The sequence below is a fragment of the Molothrus aeneus genome, chromosome 17, assembly GCF_037042795.1.
Source record: "Molothrus aeneus isolate 106 chromosome 17, BPBGC_Maene_1.0, whole genome shotgun sequence".
Taxonomy (NCBI): Eukaryota; Metazoa; Chordata; class Aves; order Passeriformes; family Icteridae; genus Molothrus; species Molothrus aeneus.
The window spans coordinates 11,175,172-11,202,308 of record NC_089662.1 but is presented as its reverse complement, the minus strand read 5'-3'; the positions used below and the strand labels follow the sequence as shown (position 1 = coordinate 11,202,308).

The 27,137-nt window shown below is 41.0% G+C and overlaps 1 protein-coding gene across 1 annotated transcript in view; it reads left to right on the top strand.

The window, feature by feature from the left end:
* Positions 1-27,137, top strand: part of LOC136563721 (cadherin-4) — a 418,272-nt gene that overhangs the window by 2,623 nt on the left and 388,512 nt on the right. The window lies entirely within an intron of this gene.

Below are 27,137 nucleotides of genomic sequence, written 5' to 3'. Positions count from 1 at the left end.
ACGTTGTTGTTGGAAATGTGGTAAACAAGCCTACAGACATTCTGTTCACAAATGTGGCATTCATTTTCATTACTGCCCCACTGACAACATGAAAACACAGGCAAAAAGAAACTACCAATTAGCTTTATAGTAATTGCAGGATTATAACCACTTTTGTGCTTGTAAACTCTAAGATGTCTTCATAATCCAAATAACAGTAGATTATCCTGTGTATTGCTCTGTCTCCTTTTCAAGTTAAAAATAATTAAACTTTATATTTGCATGACACAGAAAAATACTTTATTCCAAGAGAATTTTTGAAGATCAGAATCCTCCAGCAGCCCAGGAAGTTGGGGAGCATATAGGACTTGGTGCTCTACTCAAGGCTTTATAACTGTATTTTGCGGTGTTTTCCTGAGTACAGTTTGCTTGCATGCCTGTCTCTGTGCCAGAAAGCTGGGATTTCTGTCTTCCTCCACACCAAACTCCTGCTCTGTTACTTTGATTTTTCTCAGAAGAGAGGGAGAGTTGTCAGTGTTCTCTCTGGCTTCAGCAGAATCCAGGACTGGACATTTTTGCTCTGCATGAGCTGGCAATCACTTTTGTTTCTGTGCCCAGTTGTCTTAGTGTTGCTGTTCAGGAATTCTCTTGACTGGCCTGGCATTAATTAGTAGACCTTGGGGAGTTTATTTTTAGTTTGAAGGGTAACCAGTGAGGGAATTGGGATGGACAAGCTCAAGATTATGCAACCCTAAAGAGACCAAATACCAATAGTTTCCACTTTGTAGCAATTTTTCCTAAGTGTGAAGGCGGCTTTACAGGTCAGTCTGGAAACTGGGTAGATTTCATGCTCTTTTAGCTTTGCAAATTATTTGATAAAAAATGTTCTCTGAGTACTGTAGAAAGCTGTGTCATAAATATATTTGCTCAGAAGAGTGGTTTTTCTGCAGTTTAGTGCTTGATAAATTGTGCTGTGTTTATGGAGGTGGACAACAGGGATGGAGCAGAAGGGTCTGCTCAGAGGCATTAGGTGGCTGTGACTTTCAAAACAGCACAGTGGCTGTCATTTCATTTCTGGTTTAACTGATCATTTTTAAATAGGAAATTATATTTACACAGGCTGTCAAGTTGATTTGAATGAAAATATATTTCTATTTGATTTTATCCTTTAGGGACCAGTTGTAGTTTTACATTAGTCATGGCAACCCTGCCTCTGATTTAGGGCTGAACTCACCCTGGGGACATTATGTATCCATGCCCCACTTGTAAGATTCACGTCCTGATAACGTTGTCACAGGTTCCATGATTTAAAAGCATTTTCTCAACAAAAGAAGGAAGAAAAAAAGTGCAAGTGCTGTGTTTGCTAATAAGTAAATTATCATCTTTGCACCTTGTAATCTACAGTCAAATACATGCTGTTGTTTATCATAGAAAGCAAATATATCTAATTAATTTATACAATAATGGGCAAGAAAATTCTTCATGCTTGTGTTGTTCTTTATATATACTCTAGCATGTAAAATTGGTAGTTTTCCAGTTTAGGTTTAATTTTACTTCCTAGCACTTGATGTGTCTGAAGCATAAAATGTTTATCTCTTTCTTCCATCTGGGTGAAGTATTGTACAATAGTTCAGACCAAAAATGGGTTCAGATTGCTTACATTATCATGTTTGATAGATTGACATATGTACTATTTCACACCATCTTACCACGCAAAGCTCTGCTGCCAGCAGCTACCACCATCTTATTCATCAGCATTCAGTAATTCATCTGCAGGCCAAATGGGACTGTTTGCCTGAATTAAAGAAAAAAAAAAAAAAGAAAGAAAGTAGGCAGAAATTCACCTGTCAGTGCTTTCCTGGAATCTGGGGGTTGGAAAAAGCGTGTCTGTAGCTTGGGTGGCTCTTGGGGGATTTCACAGAGCGAACATGAGGTTTTTATGGATAATGTTCACCTTGTCCTTAGGAAGGAGAGGTGGGCAGTCCTGGGACAGTTTATCCCTGAAGGTTTATCCATCAGAAATCAGGCAGCATGCAGCCCTCAGCATGGTGGTGAAATTCCTCCACGCCATGGAGAAATTTGGACGTTCATGGTTCTGTGTGGCAATAAATAAACTGAGCATTTCCCTTTTAAGCTTTGCAAGATCCAGCTCTCAAATGTATGCACTGTTATGAATGCATCAAAATGAAAGTGTTTATAGTATTCTAGGTTTGAATCAAGTTAAACAGATAATCACTGCTTATAATTGGTTTATTCCAATGGAAATAGCTTAGCCTTAATTTGACAACAAGAGCTTTTACAGAATCATTGTTTTATTATAAGTATGCCGTAAGCTATTAGCTACTACTTTGTGGTTCATCTTATTTGCCTGAGTCAGCTCTCTAACATGCTCAAAACATACAGATTCTAGCAGGAGCTATTTGTTACACAGTAATTAACTTGTTTATGATAAATGGATGGGAGAAATGTCACGGCATTTTGTTTTATGTATAAATGAAAAGCATCTGCATTCTAAAAATTTCATGTTAATTAGACTTAAAATAGTTTTCCCCAGTAGTGCCACAAATACCACACGCTGTACATCGCTGCCAACACTGTGGCCTGATGATGGGGTGGTGGCTGAGGTGATTTGTGGAGCCAGTGCCTTCCTCAGAAATGCCATCACTGCATCTCTTAATGAAAGCTACTGGGGTGTAATCTGTTATACTTTTTTGTCTTTGTTTTTGTTTGCAGGATAATAAACTTAGTCTTGATCACTGATGCATGAGAATGTTTAAGATAGCTTCGTTAAGTATTTTCTTCTTTAGCCTAAGGGAAAGATCTCCATGTCTGCAGTATGGCAGAGGACGATTGTGGCACAGGGATCTTTTCCTCTTTGTTAATTATTCATGTTAACTTAACGTGGTGAGAGCATTGGTCCTGAGGGGTGGGGAGCAGGGCCATGTGGGGCTGCACTGAAGCAGTTCAGCAGTGTCCCAGGGGATCTGATTCCTGATGTGAACTCAGTGTTTGGGAGCGATGAAGACCAGCGGCCTCTTGGGGAAGGAGGGAGAGAAGGATGCTGGAAGTGGTGAGCAGTACGATACTCTTGCTATTGGCTTTATGCCCTTTTGGATTTTTTGTAGTGTTTTTTAAGATTATGATTAATAAGAAAAGATGTTTTTCAGAATGAGAAGTGGAGGTTTAATTGGCAGGCCGTGAGGCTGTGGTGACTGGGAGTGGGTGGGATGACATCAGGGTGTTGAATGCATTATTCCTCCAGTGTGGCCCCACCAGGCTCCAGCACCTCTCAAACACACCTAAACAAAACAGCTCACAGCAGACAACACGAGCAGATGAGAGGTAGAGCCACGTTGTTGTGTTTTCTGTGCATCCCTTGGTGTGCAGTGATTCGTGTGTCTGTGCCCAGCCCGAGCAGTGCCTGTGCTGATGGAGCAGGGGAACTTCTCTTGTGTGGGCAGCCACGTTTGGGGACAAGTGTGTGGCAGCACGCTTTATTTTCATATGAGGAGATGAATAAACTCTGCCAGCATGTTCTGCTCTAAGAAAATGTATGAAACCAAAGTTAGCCAAGCTCATGCAAATGCATAAAAATGTAATTGCTTCTATTCTAGGATTTTTTACTAGCATGATTTTTGGTTTAAAAAAAATACATAAAAGCTCTATTGGAATACCGCTTTTTTTTTTTAAAGAAGAATTCACTATAGAGATAATCTCTTGTAAGTTTTTGAGAGATAGGATGTTCTTCATGGTCAAAAGCTTTTTGTTCTCTCCACTGAGATTTCAAAACCTCCATCCTTTTTAGCCCTCACCACATCCAATATTAAAACTTAAGAAGGCTGTGAATGCTACTTTAGAAAATACTGACTGCATAGACCAAAAAACCCCAGCATCCACAATTTTCCTGGGATAGTGGAGAATACTGTAGATGGTGCAGGCTTCCCACTTTTCCTGGGTTCAGAGTCCAGAAAATACCCAGTACCCATCTGCTGTCAGTTTTGGCAGGAGCTTGCTTCCCACAGGCTCTGAAGGGTGTGTGGATACCTGAGGCTGCCCTGCCCACAGTCATGCCTGTGTCTTCCAGGTGCCCTCTGGTGTGTCCTAAGGGTGCTTTTGGGAAGGGAAGAGCCTGAGCAATGCTGGATTTGTTCTGGTGTTTGGTGATTTTTTTGAGCACCTCTTAGGGCTGCTCGGTGCTTGCAGCAGTTCTGCTGCAGCCTCCCGGAATAGCCAGTGCCTTCTCCAAGCTGCTCAGAGCTGAAAAAAGCAGAGAGGCTTTTCCATTCGTGTTTTCATTATTTTCTGGTCTGTGATTTTGCATGAAAAGCAGTTACTGCAGTTATTGTACACGTAATTAGCTTCACAGTTCCCTAACAGCATCTGAAAGTAGGGGAGCGGCCGCTGGAGCCCAGAACTCACCCTCACCTTTCTTCACTCCTTTCTTGGAGCAAAGAGAGGCAGGCAGGCATCAGCTCTCTGTGTTCAGCTTGCACAAGCTCCAGTGGAGCTGCCTCTCAGAAAGCACTTCTCACATTCTGCAGGACAACTTCTCCTAAAAGCAGTTTCTCGTGATGGGCACGTTGCAAATCAAAACCATCATTTCCATCATGAGTTCCAGGGGAGACCCCAGAAAGAGCTGCTGCAGAGCAGGGAACTGCTGATGCCTATGTATTTTTAATGTGTTTCTTCAGATCTAACTTCTGACACAAAAATGATGTTTAAGATGACATTTTTATCTAAATAAAATTGCAGTTAATGAGACTGGAGTAGTCAATAACACTCTGTAGAGTTAATCCCCTTACACTGTTTAATAACTGTATATATTGCTTTCTAGTTCAGAGCTTTGAACCAAATTCCTCAAACCCAAGCAAAATTACATTTTTCTGCATTCTGGGGAGTTAACTGATTTTTATCTGAATAAATCTGCTTCTTCAACAACAGACTTGAAGCTTCTCTGTTTTTTCAGGGATTTGTCTGTTAGAGAATTGTGCTGCTTCAAATTAGGCATTCTAGATAGGTATTAAGGAAGAAGATGAAACAACAATTTCTGTTGAATAATTTATTCATTTCTTTATTTATGCTTAGGCTTTTAGGAAATAAGCTGTGTCTGGAACAGTATCAATTAGTTATTTATTGTGAAATACCTGTTGTTTTGAACGCTAAGCTGATCGTTTTAGGGCTTTTAAGGTTGGAAAATGTTAATTTTAAAGTCAGTTCTTTGTACAGGAGTTGACTGTCACTGACAGAGCTCATGAGCTCTGATCTCACAGAGCAGATGCTGAAAGCATTCTGGAAATTACGGTTTTGCATGTGGCAATTGAAACTTATTTATTCTAGCAGTGAAATATTTTCTTGCCTAATTTTCATTGACCTAATGCCAGTTCTCATTGCCTAATTTCATTGATATTTATGTGCAGGCCTCCTTCTGCCTTAATTTCTACCCTGGAAATGAGTCTCATGTTTTTTTAGATGGGATTTATTTCATTGCAAACTCAAGCTGGGGGAGTACTTGGTTCCACAGCAGCATGGGCCATGTGCACAGCTCATAGAATATTTTAGCAATATAGATAATACTTAAAAGTCTTATTTGAAGGGCAAGAAGAGATTAAAACTACAGAGGATAGGATTTCATTGGAAATCTGCTGCTTAATGTTTCTCATAGAATGAATTTGAGTAACATAGGGAAAGATGGGAGTTTGTTTGATTTGAGGTTACTGGAATATTCAGAATTAAGGCCATCGCTGTATCAAGTGGAATTTTTTATTTTCAGGCAAATGGAAGTAGTAAGAACTAAGACCAGTCCTTGGCAGCTTTGAGTGGTTTGGCAGGAGGGTTGGGATGAGCTGTGACTGTGGTTCCAGGCAGATTTCCCCAAGATCCTGATGTGGAGCACTGCAGGAGGAACCTCTGCAAGCTCAGTGGAATTGATCTGTGTCCCTTTTTGTGTATGTAAACCTTCTGTGCCCTAGCCAAAGATTCTGAAGAGTATTTGTCTTCAAATCCATTTTCCTTTTGGTGCCTACATGACCCCCAGGGTTGTTTATCCAGGGAAAACCCAGGAGTGTCCTTGGCCAGCCCTGCCATGGCAGGGTTTTCTTACTGCTCAGGATGCCATGATATATTTTAGATATTTTATTTTAATATTTATTTATTAGTATATCTGAAATGAGAATGCTGGGATTGTTTAGCCCGGAGAGGACTTTATAATTTTGTATAAACTCCTTGTGAGAATGTGCTGAGATGAGGTGCACAGAGGAAGGGCAGAACAAAATGGGTGCTAACACTGAAATGCAGGACACCCCACTTAAATGTGGGAAGAAACTCTCAGCCTGAGGGTTGTCAGACACTGGAGGTGGTTTCTCAGAGATGCCATGAGGTCTCTGTTCTTGGAGGTACTTGGAACCCATCTGGATCTGGTGCTGGAGCCTGCTTTGGCTGTCCCTGTGCTGAGCAGGGGCTTGGGCAAGCAGCTCTGCAGCCTCCACGGGGCTCTGACCCTGGGAGACTCTCTGCAGGTGAAAAGATGAAAAGACAGAGGGATGAACTGAGCTTTTCTTCAAATACAAATCACACAGCTTTAAATAAAAACATTGCAACAGCCTGCAAAACATGATCTTTACTGGGAAGCTGTGTTTCTTTAATTTCTTGGAAGCACAACCTCTAAAGAGGGAATAATTGAAACACCAGGGACCAGCATTCAGCTGTTTGCTTCCATTAATGTCCAGACTTAACCTAGGCATAGTTTGTCTCCTGGCATAAGGAAATGTAACACTTACATTGAAAAAGCACTCAGTTTCCTCTTTATTTTTAGTAGAATGAAAGAGAACACGTGGAGCAACTGTTTGACCCAAAATATTTGTCTTATAAGCTGCTACTTCACTCCTTTCAGGAGGATGTTGGTTTCCTAAGCGAGTTTTCTGCGACATGAAAAACGCTTGGGCTGAACAAGATCTCTTTTTGCCACAGGCTTGCGATTTCTCTTGTTTATGTTCATTATCCCTAATTTATTTATTAATTTTGGATTGCAGTCGCACAGAAGGAGCGTGAAGTGGCAAATGCTCTGGCATATGGGCTGCACTGTCACTGGGAACACTCAGCCACCCTGTGCCTCGTGACCCCGGGCTGCAGCATCCACATTCCCTTTTCCTGCTCCCTTCCAATACAAATTTATAATTTTTTTTTTGCCATGCCCTCACTACTCTGGTGCCACTGTTCTGTAGCAGGGAGCCAGTGGCAGTAACTCAGGGCTGTGCTGGTTGTGCTGCTCATCAGCTGCAGCCCATTAACGCCAGCCTGGTACTGGCAGCCACTGTGTGCAGCCCACAGTGGGGGTGTTGGAAGCTCCTCCAAGGACCCTGAAGATATGTATGGGCCACCCATGGAGGAGGAAAAAGTAAAATAGATGCCCTTTCTGCTTTGAAATGAGCCAGTCTGTTTTCATTGATACCCAGAAGCACTGCAGTCATTAAAGGCTATTACTATGCCTATTATAAATCACAATTTCCTAGCAGTTCAGAGGTTAGTCACAAATTTTGTTACAATGAGTTTGTCTCATAGTAATTCCAATCCTTATTAAACGAAATTGTCTTTAAAATAATTATGAATGTAGCAATTATCCAAAGATAAATAGTCAAGATTACAAGAATTGTTCTATACTGAGCTATGTATCAACTCCCTCTGTCAGTTCATGTCTAGAGAATCATAAAAGGCAGGTCAGTGAAACAAATGTCTGTTATTTCACCATGTAGCAAGAAAAGCATATTGGAATTACTGGTATAAGAAAGAAAAACACGCCAGCTTGGTAAGATGGTGGAAAATAAAGAAGTTACTACAGGTGATAGAGTGCCAGTCAGGACTGATTTAAAGTATGAAATGTAATAACCTGTTTGTTCCTGATGTAGTCAGTGGGGGTGAGCCAATAACTCTGTATAAATGCCACCAAGAGCAGTTTGTGGTCACAGCTGGACCTGTGTGTTGGTGTTTGCTGGGCTCAGAGCTGGACTGGGGGAGCTCAGGAGGGTTTCTGGGGCACCTCCTTCCCTAGGGCACCAGCAGCTCCCCTGTAACAGCTTTGTGTCCCTGATGTGGACTTGAAGATCCATGGCTGGGGACCAAAGCCAATATATTACTTTGCTTCCCTTTCCTTCCTCTGAGTTTAAGTGGAGCTCTCTTGATGCAATTTAACCCTGTTTGTATTTATTATGGACACACAGAACAGTTGCTGATTTTTTTTTCTTCTCCCGACACATGTGAATTTATTTTTTTTCAGGTTCTCTAGGCTGAACCTCTCATTTTTTGCCTTTTGTGTCTTGTGCTTGGCTCCCTCCTCTGAGCCCTTGTCTTTGTTACTAACACGATACTCCAGGTTGATGTGGTGCTGCCAGCCAAGTCTCACAGTGCTGAACAGACAGGGAATATTACTCTGCCTGTTTTGCAGGCAACACTCCACTTGATTTATCTAATGTGATGATTGCTTTTTTTCTTAGCAGTATGATACTGTTGACTCATGTTCAGCTTGTGATCCAGTGTAACCTCCCACATCGTTTTTTGATGAACTGCTACCTACCCAGTCATTTTCTGTATGTGTAGTTGATTAATCCTGCTGAATCGTGTTGCCTTGCTCCTCTTCTCTTGAATTATATCTTGTTTTTGTTTTACCATCAGCCTTATCTAACTGGTTTGGATTGTTTTGAGTTCTGATCTTGACATCCAACAGAGTTGCAGTTGAATCCTGCTTGTGGATGGTTTGCAGATGTAACCAGCATATGCTGCATATTTCTTTATCTGTTCGGTTAATAAAGGATTGAACAAACCCAGTTCAAAACAGGCTGTGGCAGAGCCCATGTGATAGAGCCTTCTGCTCTGACCATGCACTATTAGAACATGCTCTGGGTAGTTATTTCAGGAACTAAAATGGGAATGGTGAACAGAGCCTTTAATGTCTTGATATTGTCAGTTGGGATCTGTGGAAACACAATTCCAAATGTCCTCAGTTATCAGTACTTGCCCTGACTTTTATGAGAATTACAAACATTGGGACCTTTGATTTTTCACCATTTGGAGACATTCCAGGTTAAAGCCTAGGCTAGGTTCACGGAATTTCAGTAAAATGCTGTTACTGTTGGAATGTCCAGGCTGCAGGACAAAATGTTCACCTTGGCTTTCCTCAGGATGCTGGAGGTCTGCTCCTTAAAAGCCATTTTCATTGACAGAGCTGTTACTACTCCCAAGGTGAGCTGGAAGAGCAGGATTAAATTAAAACCAAAGCAGGGTTGTAGCTGGGTGTGGAATACGCACTCTGGTGTGACCTGTTTCCACTGCTGGCTGGGGATTCCACTTTGCTGTGTTCCATTTCCACCTCATCCTGGAGGGTGAGGAAAGCAAGGTGTTCACCCTGCACAGGGTATTGCACTGCCTGTTTTTACAGATCTGTGTTATTCACAGAGCTTTTTAGGAGGCCTAGCCCACAGTGAAATATTTTACTGTTTAGCATCTCTCTTTAATTTTGCCCATCATGCCTGTGTGTTTTGGTGACTGAAGAAAGGTAGATGCTGCTCCCTGTGCTGGAAGAAGAGACTCTGCTGAAATCTCCTGGAGCATCTCAGTCTAGAGGGGAAAAAGAGCTGGGGTAGAGAATTTCCAGTATTTTGCTCCCAGTGAAAATCCTTTCCTGGACAGGCAGAAAAAGTCATTGTTTCACACTCTGTGTGCCCTGCTGCTTGACTTTTAGGAGCCTGATGTTGCTGGCTGTTTGCTTTGCTCCCTTCAAAACAGGTTTACACAATTACACATGAAAGACAACTGTTTTGCTCATCTCCATAAACCTTAAATATTTTTATTTTGTGCCTGAATTATTTTGGAAAATAACTTTCCATTTATTTACCTTTTTATGGGCTTCTGAACATTTTTTCATTGATTCAGTCCTTCCTTTTGGTCCTCTGTAGAGGCCAAAGCAATGTGGATAAATGGCATGATTAAAAAAAAAAGGATTTTTCATGTTTGGATTTTTCCTTTGCCTGTGGACAGAAGGGACAGGTTGAGGATGAAGAAAAATACATGTATGGTTGGTAGGATGAAGGAGAAACTATAGGTCAGGGCAACATTTGGAGTGATGAAATATTCAAGGATTGCAGCTATAAAAAAATGTTTGGATTGCACCCAAAGATTTCCCCATCCTCTTTTCAAACTGCAAGAAGAGACCCTCATCAGGAGAAGTTCAGTGATCTCTGGAACGCCAAACTCTAGATGCCTGTTCAAATAACTGAATAGGAGATTGATTATCTCTGTGCAAAGTTTACTGAAAGATTTTTCTTCTTTTTTTTGTTTGCCTGGAGTCTCAGATATAAGAGAAATTCAAAGTTAAAAGGCTGGTTGCTGTATCTGCTAGCAAGCAAACTGCTCCAGTTATACTAGGTGGTTTTGAAACCTCCTGACAAGAGTAAAGGGAGGAGATTTAGGTTGGGCAGGATAAAAGTTTCTTCACCAAAAAGGTTGTTCAAGACTGGCCCAGCTGCCCAGGGCGGTGGTGGAGTCACCATCCCAGGGGGATTTAAAAGCCATGAGGATGTGGCACTTGGGGACAGGGGACAGTGAGTGGTGGATGGTCTTGGAGGGCATTTCCAGGCTCAGCAATGCTCCCAGAAGGGCTGTGTGGACAGGGACAGTTGGCAGAGCCTGGGCTGGTGTTGGCAGAGCCTGGGTTGGTGTTGGCAGAGGTTTTATCCCACCCTGCTCACTGCATGCCCAGGGCATGGCACTGTGGGGCTTCCCGAGTGCTGAATTTGCCGTGCTGTTTTGGCAGAGAGCCGTGCACATGAGGCATTTCACCAGAATGAATCTTCCTGCAATTTTCAATAAAACAAAGTTTTATTTTCCCTTTCTGTTGTGAATTGAGACATCGTGTGTATCCTGCTAAAGAGCAGCAGAACCAAGCATTGGTGGCACAGCCAGTTTTACCTGTGCAGTAATAGAGCAAATTTCATTGCTTGGGAGCTGGGATGATAAAGCAAAGTTCTGTAAATGCAGCAGTTGTGTCCTTTGGCAATGCACCTGTAAAAGGGAGAGTTTGACATCTGTGGAGTGGAGCTGTTTGGGAAGAAAAAAAATAGAAAATTAAAATAAGGGTGGGTGGGAAGAAGTGTTGTGGGTGCCTAGAGTCCTGGGGACTCCAAGAACTGCTGGGCCAGGGTTTGTGTTGGGTCAGGAAGTGGTGGAAATTATGGAGACTTAAAACAAAGACAATATTTCTGCAACAGTTTATTAACAGTCTAAGTGGTTTTTTTTTGACCTTTCATCTGCATCAGGTCCCTTATGAGCAGCCTTTTATTGCAGTATATCTGTCTGCACTTCCTGGAGAAATTTGTAGGGAATCCACACACTGAGAAACCTCTTCTTAGGAGAGCTATCCTGAAAAAGGAAAAACAAAGAAACCAAACAAACCAACAAATCCAACAGCAAAAAGTAAAGAAAAAAAACCTCAAGGTTATATATCAAAATCTGTAACACATGCTCAGAAAAAGTTAATATCTGGTGGATGTCAATTAAGTTCTTCCCCAGCTAATAAATAGCTTAGGAGGCATAAAATTTAATACTCTTAAAATTGCAGAAGCCTTTGAAGAACACATTTAAATTGGACTCATTGGAAGAAGGAGATTTGAAACTGACCTGTTCAGAGGTGAGTAATGAAAAAGATGTGATGGAATGAGGCTGCATTCCTTCAATACAGAGGCCTTTTGCCTTCAGTTTTTGTTTCCTGAGGTGGCTTTTGGAACAGTTTATTTTTAAGTTCTTGTGTAATATCAGCTGAACTGCCCTGGTAACAGTGGCCTGTTTATTTCTGAGCCTATTTTTAAGTGTTTCTGAGGCTCAGCTGGGCTGGGAGTGGGTCACTGTGCCACAGAAGGAGCTTCCAGAGCAGCTGTGTGCAGTTCTGCCTGTGGCCACACCTACAGGTCCTGCTCACTTTTGGTTTTCAAGCATCAAATCTGTTCCCATCTCAGCATCTCAGGCACCAAATTCCCACTTTCCTTCTGTTCCCTCCCCACCATGGTCACCTGTAGGTAACAAGTGAGATGTGTGCACATTTCTGAGGGTGGTTTTAGGCAGAGTTTATAATGGATCTGGCTTTGAGAGGTGAGCAAATGAGCAACAGAAACTGCTCTGAGGTCACAAGAAATGTTGTGCCCGTTCTGGGTTTATTTGGAAATCAGAGCAAACCAAACTTTGCCTAGTTGGCTTGCTTCCTCAGGAGCAGCACCTCCTGGTTTTTTTCCACTTGTGTGTTTTTTCCTAATCCCAGTGGCAGTCATTTTTTTGGCACTTGTAGTTAGGAGAAAAAAAATTAAGTAATACATGGCATTTGTTTTGGCTCTGGTTGTGACTCATAAATAGGGATAACATCTGTGCTGATAGTTTTTTGTGATATATAACCAGATTGAATGAACAAAGTTTTCATTTATTGCTGTTCTTTTGCCATTGTTATATTTAGGGAGCTCCAGTGTAACGAGTGAAAATATATGCTTATGTATATTGCTCATGAATAGATCAGAATTTATATACATCCTGTGAATTTCAATTTGGCCACTGTATCTTTTTAAACTAAAAATGGCTTATAGCCATTCCCTGAGCCTAAAACTTTTTCAGGATCCTTCCCAAATCTTAGTCTCTTGAAGGGGGTACTGCTGCCAAGTCCACACCATTCTTTTAATTAAAGGACAAAAAAAAGAGAAGTGAAACTTCCAGTGGATGTAAATCCTGATAATCCTGAAATGATGTAAATCGGTGCAGCTCCTTAACTCATTGGAAGTATTCTGACTTACATCTACTGAAAATCTGGCACATAATATTCCTGCTGGTCCTTTCTTCTGCCCAATAGCTGCTCTACACAGAGTTGGCACGGTGGACAAAGCACTCTCTTACGAGCTGATCGAGGGTGGCACGGCTTCCAGCACTGCTGATTCAGCACAGCAGAGGCCATTTTCCTGATTTCTTTGTGAGTTAGATTAAATTACTCTGCAGGCTGGACTGGAGCCACAGGCCATAGTTTTACAGCCTTATAACATGGTATCCTAGCCCATGGCATCTGAGAGGTCTGGCTGTGTGTAAAGCTCTTCTGCTTTGCTGCAAAGGATTTTTGGATTTGGCGCTCGGCCCCTTTGTGAGGCTCACGGCAGCAGGACTGGAAATATTTTGATTGTCTTGTTGAGATACACTAAAGTGGGGCTCTGTTAATGGAGGGAAGGGACATCATGGGGGTCAGGCTAGTATGAAAACTCCACTGTGTTTGTCATGGCAACGTTTCTTTAGATTTGCCTTACAGAAATGCAGGATAATAAATAACAAATGCGGGATTTAATGAGTATAACACAACAGGAGCACCAGTGAGGCAAGGAGCTTGTGCCATCAGAACTATTTCAGCTTACCAAAATTTGGGGAAATCCACTTCCCTTTGTGCCTCAGTACATTTCTCACCTAATGTGAGCAGGTTTGGAGCTGAACCAAGGGGGAGCAGTGGGGAGGTGCCCTTTGTGGTGAGCTGTGCCCTGCTCACATCCCACAGAGCTGGGATGCCTGTGACTGCTCTAACAGGCACATGGGCAGAGGCAGGAGCTGGTTTTATGTTTTCTGTTCTCTGGCAGCTGCTGGCTTTGTGCATTTCCAGAGCAGAGCCAGCTCTGCTGTGCTCTGCAGTTGGGCTCCAGGACTGCAGCTCGCAGTGAAATTGGTCCAGTTGTCTTTGGCCAAGTCCTGCTCTTGCTCTGATTTACCCTTTCCCCTCCAATCCTCGTGGTTGCAAAAGGGACCCTGGCAAAGGGAGAAAACAACTGTTAATGAGGAGAGAAAAGGTCAAACAGATCAAGTAAAAGTCATCCTGCTTCCAGCGTAGAGAACAATCAAAGCTGATCCTGCCTAAGCCAGGTGTTGGACTGAAGATGAGACCAGGCTTAAGGAATTTTCTCCATAAGTTTGGAAGCTTCACTCTTTCCTTCTCCCTCACCTGACTTCCAGGCACATTGTTTTATAGTTTTAAGGGGCTTGCATTGTATCAGGATGGGCACCCCACATCTGGTTATCTTGGAAATGCATTATTGCCTTTCAGCTTTATCTCTGTAGTCTAAAAATTAAAAGAAAAGCACCACCAAACAAACCCTCTGGTTTTAATACAAAGATGAATATGTTTTTGCAAATAAAAAGTATTTTTGATTCAGAACATCAGGCAGCAATTCTCTGGGTGTGATAAAGAGGTGAAGTTCATGTTGCTGGTTTCAGTGCAAAAACAAAAGTGGGCAGATCAGGAAATTTGTTTCTGAGTGTTTTTTTTCTATTTTCTAACCCTAGTTCAGTCTCATGGACTTTGGTAGAGCTGCTGCACAGAGGGTTTATCTATTGATTTCTGAATGTATTGTGCTGTTAATCTAAAACCTCTTTCCCCAGTGGAATTTCTATTCAGAAGGCTCTAGTCAAGCTCAAGAAAGTTATTTGATTTGGGGAGTTTGAAAGAATAATAAAAGAAGGATTGATGCAGTTGGATTTTCATGAGCTCAGTCTTCTAGTAAAATAGACAGGCTTCTTCCTCCTGTGTGTGTCTGTGGTGGTTGGCTCATTATTTAGGAGGAAAGCAGAGTATGGAGATCACTTAAGTTTTACTGCCTGAGAATTTTGCAATTAGGAAACTTGTTCAGAAGAAGGTAATGAGAACAGTTTTGGTGATTTAACAAAATATAAAAATTAATGGGTTAGTGCAGCTTTGTCTTTCCATAAATTTGTGTGCTTTATTTCTTAGCAATTTGGCCTTTCATGCTAATTTTTAAACTAGTAAAAATTTAGTGCCAGTATTTGGGAAATCCATGTAATTTCCCAATAAGACATATGTGGCAAGGGAATTGCACCATATAAACCAGGGAACTTTGTTCCTCAGATATTTCCGCCATCCTTTAAGTATTGAAGATTAAGTAAGCTTTTTAAAAGAGCTGAGACAAGAGAGAAGATGGTTCTTTATGGATCTTCTTGTTATTAAAATGTTCATTTCTTTTTCTGAGAACTGAATATGGGAATAAACAGTCTTTTATTACAATAAAAAAATCCCAAAAAGTACTTCCTGCCTTTGAGTGCACTGGTGTTGTCTATAGTGCAGGAGTTAATGAAGCAGACAAATGAGATGAAATTGGTAGTGAAGAAATAAAATTCAGGGGGTTTTTAGCTTTTTGGGACTAAGGTCCTGTCCAGCTGAAATCAGTTGCCCTTGACTTCCCAGTGTCCATGGCTGGTTCAATAACAGGTTTATTCTGTTTCATTAGGATGTTGTCTATGCCAAGGAAGGCGGATTTGTATCTAAAAAGAGATTCCTTGTGAGAATTCCCTGTCTCTAGAGCGCTGGAGTTTATTAGACATGATTATTTTTTTCCTTGGGTTTGGAAGCACACTTGTTGCTCTTATTTATGCAAAAAATGCAGCTCTCTGGAGGCATGAGATTAACCTGAGGCATTATTTCATTGCAGACCCAGGTGGGAAGCTGGAAGTTCAGAGTATGCATGAAGAATTATCTGGATTTGAGGCAAAATGTTGTATTAACTGTGCAGTTAGTCTTTGTCAGTAGCATTTAGAGTTTCTTCAGCCCTTGTGGTGACTAACCTAGCAGAATTTATTGGTGAATAGTTCAATTTGCTTAAATGGGCTCATTTTCTTGAGTAGGCAGAAATTACATCTTCTTTAAGAATGTCTCAGATTTAGTTCAACTGAAAGGCCAAATCCAGATTTGACTGGTTTTTGTTCCCAAACACCTGTTTAAGCACTGGGTGAGCAGGACACCCAGGATTTGGCTGAGGGAACTGTTCAGAGGGACTTAATTTCTGGAGCTGGGGTAAAAAATTGCATTTTAAGACTGATCTGAAAACTCAATTTTGAACCAGATAGGAAACAAGAGATTCTTTTTGTCCTTTTTTCTTTTTCCCCCCATGTAGAAATAAGTGCTTTAGAATATCTGAACCATCTACCAGTATCATTTCACTGCTGAGAATTGGGTAACTGTGTAAAATTATATTGACCTGAGGGGATTGAAATATAGAAGTGGCCGTGCGCTTAACTGTGCAGGAATCAAACTGTTTTACTGATAACATTTTATTGATTCATCTTCTCTGGGTGTTACAAGTAGCCTGAAGCCTGGCAAAATGAGCTGGCAATGTTTCTGTGTTGTGGACGTTGCAGTATTGCAACTCTTCGTAGGTATTGAAATTTTATATATGGGCTGAGAGCTCACGTAATTATTGTGATTTGTAATGACTGAGACTGCAGATGGGGCTTCCCAGAGGCTTCATTTCAAGCTAGATAACTGGTAATTTCTCTTTTCTGTTTAAGAATCTGATGTCCCTCCTTTTTTCTGCAGCTGCTGAGGTTTTTCTCTGTGAAAAGCTGAACCGTATCTCTGACTTAATGAAGATGCGTAAAATGATTGAAATTGCCTTAACAAGGCAGTGCTCTATGCAGAGCAGCAATGAAAATGTGTCTTGCTGTTTGCAAGGGATACTTTGTCCTTTTCATAAAGAAACTGTGCCTTCCCACCCTATTATAAAAATAATAACAATTAAAAAATACCCTTCTTCTGACAAAGCTTTAAGAAAAGGAACGGCTTAAAAGACCACAATGGCAGATTGTGAGTGCAACCTGCATGTGCTGACTAATTAAATTCTTTTGAAAGAGCTAATTTCATGTATTTTACTTAATGAAAGCTTATTTAAGATTTTAATGATGTGGGTCTTTTCTCTTCAGCAGAATGCCATATTGACTCATGACATATTTTTACACAGGCTTCATTCTGCCGTGAACAACAGTGGTTGGAAATGTGAGCACTTGATAAAATATCATTAAATTAGCTCCTTGTAGTTGCAGATTTTTATTACGCTACTTTTATTCGCCGCGATATGAATTGATCGCGTTGCACTTGCTGGTTTTAAAGGTGCAGCTTTGTTATTGATTGTGCTACTTTATCTCAGGTGCTTCATCAGCCTGCTGGCAGGCTGGTTCCCTCTGCAATTTTGGGAAGTACTGGCTTTGTGCATTTTTTTAATTCTGCGCCTTTTGTCTGTGGGCATGTGTTTTTTGTTGTAAATAACTTAAGAGAGATCCTGTTCTGGGGTTGTACAGAGCCCTTGTGCTCAGCAGCTCTGCTCTGTCCTGGGGCTTTGGGTGCTGCTGGAGGGAGGTGAAACACTGGGTGTCCCATGTGAGGGCACTGCTGGATGGGTTGTTGTCCTCAGCTGATTTCCAGGGAATTAGTGAGATTTACCAACACAGACAGGAAAATCAGTTCTGCTCAAACTTTATAGCGTGTGCATTTGGAGCACGGGCTTCATCTGTGGGTGTAATTGTTGGCAATGTGATATGTGTCACAAATAAAGTCAGAAAAACAAGAGCCTACATCTTGGTTAGTCAAACCTTTCAGATATTTTTCCACATTAACATGAGTAGTGGATTTCTTCCACAAATCTTGGAACTCCCAGACCTATTCCAATACTAAATGTATTGGAAACGGATTGCTGTCAAGAGTTGTCCATCTAATTAAATTCCCTTATTAGCACTAGAGCTTCAGACTTCCAGAGAAGACATTAGTTGAATAATCTTTCCAACTTATCTAGGTTAAAACTAGGTGGCCTTTTGTAAAATGCTGAGCTAAAAGTTCAGCAACAGAATACCTAAGTTCTAGTCCCCCTTTTTGTGTGATCTGTGGTAATTCAATATATTCTTTAAATATAAATTGGTATTTCAGCTGTTGTGTGGAATATTTTCAGACTTCAATTATCACAAGCTCTCGATGCTGCGAGGACTGTCACCTCACGCTTCAGGCTGAGGGCAGTCCAGCACTGATGGCTGTTATGCATTAATAAAATTTTTCATGATTCATTTTGGCATGTTCTTAGCCAAATATAATCATCTTCTTGTCATAAAGTCCTACTGATCCACAGAGGTTGTTTGTGCTCTGTACTGGTGATTGTTGTATCTTTGCAGGAGAAGAGAATATTAAGATTTTGACAGAGAACCAAAACACGTGAGGTTTAATAAGAGCCCTGATGGATTTCCCAACAGGTGGGGGACTTGCCCTTGGGGGGAGCCACCAAATGGAATGGAATATGCTTTGACCCTTGAGCTCTGCAAATGGGGATTGACTGACTCCCAGCAGATGTGCCTTAGCCCAGCAGAATCCCCTGACCCTCTGGAATGTGAGGGCATCCAGGGTCCCACTGCCACTTGGGAGGGCAGGGAGGGTGCAGGAGGGAATGCCGTGTTTCCTTCCAGAAATGGAAAGGGAAAATGTCTTTGTGTCAGACAAAAGAACCACCCTAGCACAGGGTTGGGAATGGAGAGCTTCATAGTAACACTGAGCAAGAGATGTTTAAAAATTGCCCGAAGTTTCAGGAAACAGGATATTTGTGCTAATTAGACTATTTGCCTGTCATCTTTATTCGCTATTTAAAAACAAAAAGCCCTCAAGTGAAATCAAAGCGTGGTAGAACATATTTCTTGAGTCTCCTTGATCAAAGCTTATAAAAGGAGGGGAATACTGCTCATAACTATTTCCTCAAATTCAGATGTGAGATATATTCTCTATTGTAGTCCTCTCTATTGAGGACTTGTGTATAACCTGTGGCAAAGTGATGGATGTCTGTCAAGTATCAGACATCCTGCTCCTTTCCAGGGGTACATGTGATGAATTACTATTAGTTCTGTCAGGATGTGACAGAAATAAATGTCTTCAAATAAAAACAAGCTTCAAACGAAATGTGAATTGTTCTTACTTATTAACTAACACTGATTCAATTGTGCACTTGTCTTCTTCTGTATCTACCTCTTGATCTTTTCTTAGATTGCAAATAATCTCTGAGATGGAGATCACCATTTTTCTGACCTGAGTTTATAAAGCAAATGCCACAGTGGGATCCTGGCCATGTGTGAGGTCTCACAGCTTTTATCTTGAAGTCAATAATTAATAAACAGGAGATGCCTTTGGGTAGCTGTTAAGTCTCCTGCTCAGATGATGTTTTAGAGCAGGGTGATACAGAAATTTGTTCAGGAATTTTTGATGCATTATCTTTTGGTTTTGTTTTGGGGTTTCTGTGTTCCTGTTGTCTTTAATTGGATGTGGGTTTTTTTTGAGAAAGTGAAGAAGGCATCCTCTAGACCTCAATAATTGAAAAAGAAGATTCTTCAAGCTTGATCATCTATGAATGGGAGAAAGTAATAAAAGAGAAAGGGAAGCTTACACCTGTCTGGAGGTGTGGGAGCCAGGTGGGAGGCAGTGGTCACACTCGTGGCCTTTAGAGCAGGACAGACACCCTGAGCTGCCTGGGACCTTGCCCGGGTCTGCACTGCTGCCCCTGAAGCCATGGAAGTTCTCTGTGTCTGGTTGTGCAGTCCTGAAGGAGGACGAGAAAACACCAAGGAGAATGGAAAGAGGCCTGCCAGTATCATGAAATGAGGGGAAATAGTATCTGCAGGGGCAGTCTGCAGCCACTGCCAGCCACTGATGTACATCCTCCTCCATTCCCAACTTCGTGATTGGCACGGGATGCTTTAGCAGAAACCAGCTGATTCCTTTGTTTCTTTTCATTCTGCACCTTCTCGATAAGGGAATGAAAGGATTCCTCCCTGGATGCGTTATTCAGCCTTGAGGCTCATTACAGAACCCAGCACAGCCTACTGAGGAGAACAAAGCCCCAGCGTGCTGCCCCATCTGATCACCCACCCAGACAGGCTTTTGTCGGGCTGGGGAATGCCATCAGCCTGAAGGATTTCCTGCTGTGGGAGCTCCTCACCTGTGCTCGAGTGGCTGACTCCTTCTGAGTTTGCAAGCCACAAATTTTGTGTCATTTCTGCCCAGGTGTCTTTAAAGGATATTTTAAAAATTGTGTCCGCTACTACTTCACAACGTTTTAAAGAAATCGGTCAAATCCGAAGAAGAGTCGTCAGAATGCGTTTATTAATCTGTAAAGAATAAAGGTTCAAATTTGGGTGCTCTAAGTGGTTTTGGATTGGCCACAACTTGAGTTTTAGATCCATCTTGTGAAATTTCTCACCATAAAAAACTGACAGCTAAATGTCTTTCAAATTTATGGATTTTTAATGGATTTTCCCTTCTTTCCCTAGAAAGGAAAGAGAGAGAGAGAGAAGGGTGTGCACTTCTCCTCAGAGGCATGCCCAAAACTGGAGATGAAAATGAACAGAGGGAACCGGGAGAGTTCAGTTAAGTGTCTGCTGGGTTTCAGGAATAATTCAGTTTAATTTATGGTGATAACTTCTCTTCAGCAGTTGACTTGCTGTGACCTTAAAGAAAGCTCTTGCAGACGGAGCTTTCACTATTTCTGGGAGAAGTTTTGTACTTTGTGCATGCGTGGTTTACTGCCACAGATGGGTCCCCCTGAATTTGGAGGCCAAAGGCAGTAGCAGAAGGTTACGAGATGGCACTGCTGCATAGTAAGTTTCTAAAAACAAACACATCAGTTTTTACCAGCACCCTGTAAGGTCTGGTTCAAAAGATATTTAAAAACTGTAAAAAAAAAAAAAAAAAAAAAAAAAGTAAACCACAAACACACAAGAAAAGGGAAAAAAGGATGTGTTTGCCTGCGTGCATGCAAGTATCCCTGGAAAGTTGATGGGTTCATTTTTACTTATTTATGGGCAAATTACAGAGGTGCATCTGTTCCTTCTCTGTATACAGCCAGGCATCTCAAATTTCTAAGATACTTCTTGACATTCTTTGAAGATTTAATGCCAGGTGGAAGATCAGTTAGAATTACAGATATCTTGAACTTTGAAAATAATGCTTCTGCTGAAAACTTTTTTACTTCTGCTCCCAAATTTAATGAGGCACAGTCTAAACATCATAGTAACTGAAGCAGCAGAAAGGGGACAAAAAAGCCAACCCGACAATTCACAAGAAAATATTTTCACATGTTTACAGTAGAGCCAAAATATTTGTGCTGTGTTTATTTAATTCAAATGCTTAGAACTATGTCATGTTATAAAAATAGTATTACTGGAATAAAAGAGTGCCCTGCAAGTCAGATACCTGAACAGGGAACACTCAGCTGGAACCCAGTTTTTACAATTTTTACAAGTTGCTTATACTGCTATCACTAAAGAGGGCAAATAATTTTGGATAAAGCTCTCTTTGCCTGCCATAGATTGTGAGAGTTAAGTATGTGCCTTTAGATAGCAAACAACCTGATTTGCATGTACAGTCAGGTATCCTATAGCGCTTCTACATCTTAATTGTGTCTGCCAAGGGGGAGTTTTGGTTTAGAGATCACACCTCTAAAAGTGGAGAACACCAGGTTGTGCCTCTCTGGGATTTTGCTTGGCTTTGCCTTTTTCCCTTAAGCGATCACTCATTCAAGTAAATATATTTGTGTGTGTATATATATATAAATATATATATATTTATACACACCCCCTTTGAAAGCATGGCCTGAGGAATCTGACACTGGCCATCAGTTAGTGGATTTTGCTTAGTAATTGCTTCATCTATTCAATGCTATTGAAAATACCCTTGAGCAGAACATAGCTGCAGGGGAACAACACTCTAAAGCAGCAGCCTAATTAATGAATCTTATTGCCTCTTAGACGAGCATTATGCAGCTGGCCTTGCTTGTCAGGATGGATCTGTTCTTGCAACGTTATGTGTTTGTCCAGGAAACTGTGCGATTATCAGAGAAATGAATGAAGTAGGATTGGTGTGTTTGGGTCTGTGGAGGCAGCAGGTTCCCTTTCAGCGTGCAGTTGCACTCCTGATGGTGCAGATGTCACCAGCATCTCGTGTCTGTGTGGGACAATAAAGGAATTCTCCTGGCTTTTATCTCAGTAGCTGTGACCGAGATTATTCCTTGCATTCAGAGGAAGTGAAAACAAAGTAGTCACAGCCAGAGTCCAAAAGCAGGCAAATTGTTTTCATAAAGTAGAAGGGTGAGCAAAACTAAAGCAGGAAAGGATTTTCTTTTTCATTTAATATTTTAAAAAACACAAGCTGTTGTGCGTGTCCAGAGAGCAGCTGAGTTTTTGTGAATGGTGGTGTGGCATGTTTGTCTCCAGCAGAGTAATTCAAGCAATAATACCTGCTGGTGATGGCTTGTTTTCTGAAGATCTTCTGAAGGAAGTTATTTTCATAACTAATTCTTCATTCCTGCCTTTAAAAGTATTGAATGCTATGTTTGGGATTGGTATTGCTGAAATCATTGTAGCAACAAAAACTGTAGCTCTCTGGGTGCAAGTCAGAGCTTGTGTTTCCAACTGAAGTTATAGACAATTTACTGAGCGATCACGAAATAAAAATTCTGAAGCTGCACCAGCCCATTTTTTGATGTCCTTCCAACCTTGGTTACTCTGTGATGCTGTGAAAAAGGCAAAAACACTTCTAAGAATGTCCTGCTCTTCTTTCAGATCTTTTTTGAGTGATACCAAACCTATTGCAAAACCCAGTTTTGCAAGTCCCCCCTATCACGTGGGGATATGAGACCCCGCTTTAAGGACTCCCATATTGCTTATAAATCCTTTCACTTTCTGTGGTGTTTTAAAATGTAATTTTCTGCTTCTCAGTGGAGACTCGCTGAAACCTGTGATTTCTACTTGGCCTTAGGAGAGTTCTTCAGATAAAATAATTTTCATTAGAAAATTCCTCTGATGGGCTTATGAACTTTTAATGTGAGATCATCACTGAACCTTTTTTGTGTTCTCTGAAGTGACCTTGGCACGTGGTGAGTTTTGATCCTGGAGCATCTTTCCTGGTTGGCATGTTGGTGATTCATGTGGCAGCTTCTCTGCTTCAGCCTGTTCCTGCCTGAGCTGCTTGGCCTGGCACAGATCTGCCCCACTTCTGCCTTCCCTTTATAGCTGCTTCAGGCATTCCTTGTCTACATTGTGATGTCAGCTTCTTACTTCTTTTTTTTTTTCCATGTAGGGCAACACATGAACACACCTCAATGTGAAATTTTCTGAAGAATTTTTAATGCCTGCAAGTGGCACTTGAGTGGCTAATTCCAATAACTCCGGCAGTCAGTTGATGAAGCATTCTTTGCCTTATGATTTGAGTAATAGAAGTAGTTGCATCTGTGGTTATATATCAGAAAAATAGCTTATCCAGCTCTTTTCAGTGCCTTTGATTCATTGGACGTGACCACAACACTGTTTAGTGCTGGTCAGTCGTTTTCAAGTCAGTGAGCATCTGGGTTGGTCATTAGCCAGCAGAGAAATCAATTAGGGCTGCTGGGGGTGTGTTTGGAGGAGAGGATTGGAATACATGAATTCTACTGATCCATTGTCCTGGATAATCAACATCCCCACGGGCAGATCTTAAAGCTGTGTGAGGACTCCATGGAAGTTCCTTTCTGCTCTTGCACCTCTGTTCCACCAAGAGTGGAATCCTCCAGCCAACAATGATGGCAACTCTCCGAGGTTCCAAATTCCCAACTTTGTTAAAGCAGTGAGATAATTAATAAAGCATAAATTGTTAGCATTTTTCTGTGGAGCACTGCCGAGGATCCATTATTTTATTTAGTGTATTTGTCTTAAAGTGATTATGTGACTAATTATAAGGCTCACTAGTCTGTTTAACAGGAGTCCAAATAATTATAATTTGTTTGCATTCCCACCCTGCGTATTTTCATACAAAAAGGAAAACAGTTTGTTGAATGATTAATCTTGTGCATGCCTCTCTGTATGTTTAGGAAAATTAAATGTCTCATTTTTTTGTTCTAAATGAGAGATTTTTGGTTTTGCTACTCTTGTTCTCAAGGTGCATGGGTAAATTCTGAAGAAACTTGAGGATAAAGCCACAGGGGGAATGTTGGACTCTTAGGGATGGAGCTCAGTATGTTCCCAATAATGTCCATAACAAAATTCCTTTTGGTGTCAAATTCTTTTGCATAATTTATGTTTAAAAAAATGGGTTGAATTCTTATTTACAGGCAATCTTGAAGCAAATGAAATCCTTCAGCCTTGGAAGCAATTTGGCAGCCAAATTCCGTTGCTCTTACTGGAGTAATTGGAAGGACAAAATTCATAACAGGCTTTTCAATAAATGCTCAATTTAGGGCACCTTGGAATCAGCAGCAGCATCATAAAACCCTGTTTGAACTTGGAACATCCAGAGAATGTGTTATTTAATGTTAGGAAAAAATTTGTCAAGATTTTATAAAAAGCTCAGCAAATTGAGGCAAAAGTACTGAAGTCACTTTCAGAGCTGCACTTCAGAAAATGGCTCAAATGAGAAGTCAGCACTGTGAAGTTAACTCCTTGTTTTATGGCAAAAAAAAAAAAAAACCAGAGTTGTTTTTAGGAGTCTACTTGGAAGTTTGCTGAAGTTTAGGAAGCGAAATGCTTGCTTATAAAAAAGACCCAGCAGAAAAATCACAATTTCAAACTCAGATAATAGTTTCTGAAAATAGCTGGGCTGCCAGAATGTCAGAGTCAGGAATGAGAAGATTGCTGAGGGGAAATGGCAGAGTAACAAGGGGCCCGAGGAGACGCGAGGAGCTCGCGGCTTCATCTTGGTTTGAGGGAGAGAAAATTGCTTAGTGCTACTTAGAGCATCTCTCATTCAAAGATCTCAGAGCTTGCTGAACCAAACATAATCCTTTGAAGACAGGTACAGACTGATGATTACTGTGCTTGTCCTCCTGCTGCTGCTGTCCCTGCCCTGGAGCATCCTGATCTCTGGGCATGGTGGCAGCACGGAGCTCAGCACGAGAGGAAAGAGGAAAATGCACTTGGGAAGAGACTGGGGTGACAGAACACACTGAAATGCCATCACTGGAGTCTGGACACCACCATGCTTCTAATGAATAAATAAATAAGTCATCAAGTGCAGGTGAAGATATCTCCTTTCTTCTGACATTCGCGTTTGTTATTCTGCCAAATGTTTCCTTCCCTTGTGAGAAAATTGGAGCAGCCAAGATTCTTAATATTAAAAGACCTCAGCGGAACTGTTAAAATTCCATTCTGTTCAAAATTTTAATGCCAGTTGGCTGAATTATCTCTTTATAATTTTCTTCCTCAGTGCATACGTAACTGCATTAGTTAGTCATTTACCAACAGACTTGAAAGACCAATACCATTAGCTGGAAAAATAGCTAAAATTTTTGGTTTTTTTTTTTTTTCCTGTAGGAGAAAAATGGAAGTGCTTCTTGATTTTTGATGATGGTAGTAGTGGTAGTATTTATCTTTTTTCTTTTATTTTTCCCCACACTTCCCCCATAAAGCATGAACTCCAATTTTATCTGCATTAGTGTGAATAAAAACAGTGCATCCTCAAGCGAGATGCATAAATATAACCCCTTTTACTATGCAAGTAATAACTGCACTCACAACTCTCCTAAGAGCTGCTACAATGCACAAACAGGTCCTGAGAGCACATTAGTCACGGTAATTTCTAATACAGACCTTCCCTGCAGAGTTGGCAGCCTGCAGGAAGACCTGGTGTGTGCAGGTCGCACTTGGGGTGGAGGGCAAGGACATGGGGAGGGAGAACAGCTCATGAGCTCTGGTGTTGATCTGAATCCTTTCCCTGATCCCTACAAGCAAAATGGTATTTGATCAGTGCTGATAATGCATTGTCAGGCATTTAGGAACATGAAACTGTTTATGCTGAGCTCCCTGAACCAGAAGGAGAAGGAAAGTTCCTAATGAACCTCCTGGAGAGCCGAGCCCCAAGCGTTGGGTCTAGCACTGTTTTTTTATCTGATGCCAGACGGCTCTAAATAGGTCTTAAAGCAGCTCCAACAGTTTATGCTGTTTAATAAATCTAATCTGTAAAACAGGTCACGTAAAAAAACCTAAAAACTTTTCTTCTAATTACAGTAAGATTTTATTGAATGCACATTATACATATAGATCATAATACTTATTAAAAAAAGACTATTAAGATTTTACAGTTCAAGATTTTACAGGCAATGGGAACAGTGGAAGCCTAATGCTTTCTGAGAATCATATCTGCATTAGCAAGATAAAGGACAATTTAGGAAGATTACAAAAGCAATGATTTAGAGTACAACATAAAAATCTGCTGAGAACTAATTCGCAATGCCAGCTGCTGCTAAGCTTCTTAATCTTTATCTAGTTCAATTAAAATCTGAATGTTTGGGATTTCATTAACAACTGGGGACTTGAAAATTACATGCACTTTTACACTGTATTCAACTGCTTATGCACGTTACTGGAAGTTGCCCGAAATGTCTTCAGGTAGACTTGAGATATAATTAAAACTTAAGTACTTAAAGGATAATGCAGAGGTAAAAGAGGATTATTTTAATTTTTCTGTCAGATCCAATTGACAAAAAAAGAATCTCTCACGAGTTGAAACGAGTTGCAAACCAGTCAGAATTTTAATGCAGGGGATATTTATGGACGATTGTGCAATCAGATGTGCAGATCAAACAGCCTCATTGGAGGGCGGAGTGAATTGGATATTGTAATTGTGCCCTGTGCTGCTTGTGGTTTTCTTTTGTGGAAAAACCACTTCACATCTATCGTTCACTTCTGTACTGATGTAACCACGCTGCTATCAATTAATTATGCATTTCAAAGAATCTGCAAGTAGGCCTTTCTAAAATTAAACTAAGCAAAGTGATGAACAAGCTTTTAATCACTTAATACTGTGTATAAAAAATAGTTTCTTTCCATTAATTCCTCAAGAATAATTCTTCTAAAAGTTTTTCAGATGTAGGAAAAAGCTTTTTTTTTCCTCTTCTCCCTTCTTCATTGCTTGTCTCCTATTTTCCATGGAAAATTTACCCATCATTGCCATACCTGCTGGTTTAAAGGAGGGAAGTGGAATAGCATTGAGCAGCTCTGTATTTTGAAGCAGTTCCTTGAAAAGGCTTTGGGTGTTTGATGGTGCACAAGAGCGCTGCCTTTTTCTTGCCTGGATGATGGAGGTGTCATGCTGGCTGTGGATGTCATGCTGTATTTCCAGGGGGAGCTGATGGAAGTGCCATGGGCATTTATTTATCTCTTCATTCATTAGAAGCGTGGTGGTGTCCAGACTTTAGGGTTTCACAGGGTTGGGGGCTGCGCTGTGGGATCTCCTAGTTAAACTCTGGGTCTAATCCTGAGCTGGTTTAAATTTTCAAACTGGAATGGATTTCTTTTTAATTATTCAGTTCTGATGATCTTAGGTG